We start from the raw sequence: 3491 nt of genomic DNA, 5'->3' as shown, positions 1-3491 counted from the left end.
CCTTGTCAAGGTGGTTGGTAGTGCTTAAAATCTTCCTCCCTTGCAGTGAACATGTTTCCATTGGCTTTGTTGAGAAGTTCCACATCTTCCAGAGATAAGATTTTATTGAGGTGTATACTGGGGGCAGCTGAGATGGAATGGTGGGGAGATGAGGTGGTATAGGTGGGAAGTAGGCAGAGACCACTTCATCTCCTGGAGAGAAACCTTCTGTAGGGATTTTCTTGTTTTTCCATCTTCTTGGGACTTTTTTTCTTGTGTCCTTTGGTGTCACTTTGCTACTTGTGGTTTTCCCTTTGAGGGAAGTTTTGTTGCTTGTCTCATATGACTCTGGTGGGTCTGGTTTCTTTTGGATTGCACTTGGTTGATGTTCTTTTTGATCACATTGGTTGTTAACCACATGAGTTCTTAGGGGTAGTGCTTGAGCTCCCTTGTTTGACTCTTCCTTCAGCTCTTTGTTATCATGATCTGCTTCTTGTGAGGATTTAAAAACATTGAAGGTGAGCTATTCATCATGTATTCTCAATACTAGCTCTCCTTGCTCCACATCTATAAGTGCTCTGGCTGTGGCTAAGAATGGCCTTCCCATAATGATGGGGTGACTAGGATTCTCATCCATTTCCAGGATGACAAAGTCTGCGGGGAGAAAGTAGTTTCCAACCTTCACTAACACATTCTCAACCACTCCTATTGCCTGTTTTTGAGTTTTGTCAGCCAATTTGATGATTACATCTGTGGGTGTTAGCTCATTGATTTGAAGCCTTTTCATGAGGGATAGATGCATTAGGTTGGTACTTGCTCCCAGGTCACAGAGTCCCTTATCAATCATTATTTCTCCTATAGCACAGGGAATGTGGAAACTCCCTGGATCCTTCTTCTTTGTGGGTGGCTTTGTTTGAATAAGAGCATTGCAATCCCTGTTCATCTTTATTGTTTGTTCATCCTTCAATGAACTCTTTCTGGCTAGTAGCTCCTTTATATACTTGATGTAGGAGGGCATTTGCTGGAGGGCCTTAATGAATGGTATATTTACATCAAGGGATGCAAACATGTCGAGGAACCTTGAATACATTCTCCCTGCTACACCACCCTTAAGCCTTTGGGGAAAGGGTGCATATGGGTTCAGTATCTCCCTTTTCTTCAGCTCTTCCTTGAGTGTGAGTTGGGGTGCATGGTTTCTTTCTTCATGGTTTCCTTTTGGACTGTCTTGGAGGTGTTCTACTTCCTCCATACTCCTCTCATCACTTGTGGTGATCATCTTACATTCTTCCCACCTTACTTTCTTTGTTTCTCCTCTTGGATTCTTCGCCGTCTCGCTGGGAAATCCATCAGTGGGTTTGGGAATTTGTTGAGATAGATACCCTACTTGGGACTCCAGTCTCTTGATGTTTTCTCCTTGGTTTTTGATATTGGCTCACACTTCTTCCTTAAACACCTTATTGTCTTGGACTTCTCTACATATATCTTCAAGTAGAGTCTCAATCTTTGAAAGTCTATCCTCGGTTAGTGATGGTGGATTGAGATTAGGTGGTTGAGAAGGGTGGTTAGGTGGGTGTTGATAGGATCTCTGTGAGGTATGTTGGTGAGTTGCATTGTTGTTGGAATTGAGGTTGTGGCATCTCTGGTCTTGGCCTTGGTCTTGTTGATTCCCCCATCCAAAGTTAGGGTGATTTCTCTATCCAGAGTTGTAAGTTTTAGAGTATGGATCATGGATTTGTCTAGGTGAGTTTCCAACATAGTTGGCTTGTTCCCTGTCACCTTCTTCTCCTATGTTCACTCCTTCTTGTGCTGGTGATGAGGTGATGACTGCTGCAACTTGGTTTTCCTCCACCTTCTTGGTAAGATCTGCTAGCTACTTGGTGATCATCTTATTTTGAGCTAGCAATGCATCCATGTAGTTCAGCTCCATTACTCTTTGAGTGTTGCTTCTTTCAGAGGCATAGAAGTAGTCATTCTCAGCTACCATCTCAATGACATCTATGGCTTCTTCAATAGTTTTCTTCTTGTTTAGAGAGCCTCCTGAGGAATGGTCTACAGCCTTCTTTGATTCATAAGAGAGACCTTCATAGAAAATGTGAAGTTGAACACATTCATTGAACATATCTGGTGGGCATCTTCTTGTTAAGTACTTGAACCTCTCTCATGCCTCATAGAGAGTCTCACCATTTTGTTGCCTGAAATTTTGCACCTCAGCTCTCAGCCTGTTAATTCTTTGAGGAGGGTAGAATCTTGCCAAAAATTTGTTCACCACTTCTTCCCAATTTGTTAAGCTCTCCTTTGGGAAGGATTCAAGCCAATTGGATGCCTTGTCCCTGAGTGAAAAGGGGAACAAAAGCAGCCTATAGACATCGGGGTGGACTCCATTAGACTTCACAGTGTCATAAATTCTCAGGAAGGTGGTTAGATGTTGGTTGGGGTCTTCTTGGGCACTTCCTCCAAACGAGCAATTGTTCTGAACAAGGGTGATGAGCTGGGGTTTTAATTCAAAGTTGTTGGCATGTATGGTGAGCTTTTGGATGCTACTTCCACAGTTTCTTGGATTTGGATTGATGCAAGAGCCTAGAACTCTCCTCTCTTGCCCAGCATGATTTGCAGCTCTCTTGCCCAGCATGATTTGCAGGGCCTTCTCTGGCATGGTTGTGAGCTTCTCCCTCATGATTGTTTTCCAAAATCTCCTCCATGTTTATTTTAAAATACTCTTCCTTTTCCTCAGCACCAACAACTTCTTTCCCTCTTACTTCCCTCCTTAGTCTTCGGAGGGTCCTTTCAGGTTCTGAATCGAAAGAAGTTAAATCTCTCCCTCTTCTACCTGTCATACAACTACCAAAGCACACAGCAAGAGATGAAATGAAGTGATTATTCTTGTTAGAGTGATTGTTAGTGTGATTGGTACAAATTATCAAATAGTTAGTGGGTTAGTGAGTAGAATTATAAACAATAACAAAGAAAGAAAGAAAACAGATAGGGTATAGGGGATGAGGAAGAAACTGAACAAATTGAAGATAAACGACTGAATAAAGTAAACAAACAAAGGGAAAAAATGCTCAATCTAGTGAACTTCCAACTTAATCATTGTTGATACAAAATCAATCCCCGGCAATAGCGCCAGAAACTTGATGCACGAAAACATGTCTCGCAACAAATTTTCCTTCAACAAGTATACCGAATTATCGTCAAGTAAAAACTCACAATAGAGTGAGGTCGAATCCCACAGGGATTGATTGGTCAAGTAACTTTAGTTGGAAGAGTATGCTAGTTGAGCTAAACAAAATGTAGTTTGAGAATTGCAGAAAATTAAATGGCGGGAAAGTAAATAGCAGAAAATAAAGTGCAGAATCTTAGATGGGGATTTGGGGGAATGAGCATGGAAATAAATGACAGAAAGTAAAGAAAATGGGTAAGATAAGAAATGGGGAATTCATTGGGCTCAGGAGATGTTGTATTCTCTGGATCAAATTCATTTTCATCTATTCCTCAATCAAAGAATCTATTGA

General features: G+C 41.4%; 1 non-coding gene across 1 annotated transcript; it reads left to right on the top strand.

Moving 5' to 3' along the window:
- The first annotated feature begins 2093 nt into the window (after positions 1-2093).
- LOC112713420 (small nucleolar RNA R71) lies at positions 2094-2200 on the top strand. The gene has a single exon (XR_003158393.1). It is a non-coding gene; the product is annotated as a small nucleolar RNA R71 (small nucleolar RNA).
- Positions 2201-3491: the final 1291 nt, after the last annotated feature.

The sequence above is a fragment of the Arachis hypogaea genome, chromosome 9 (genome assembly GCF_003086295.3).
Source record: "Arachis hypogaea cultivar Tifrunner chromosome 9, arahy.Tifrunner.gnm2.J5K5, whole genome shotgun sequence".
Taxonomy (NCBI): Eukaryota; Viridiplantae; Streptophyta; class Magnoliopsida; order Fabales; family Fabaceae; genus Arachis; species Arachis hypogaea.
Note: the sequence above shows the minus strand (reverse complement) of the source record. Positions and strands in the feature narration are given on the sequence as shown.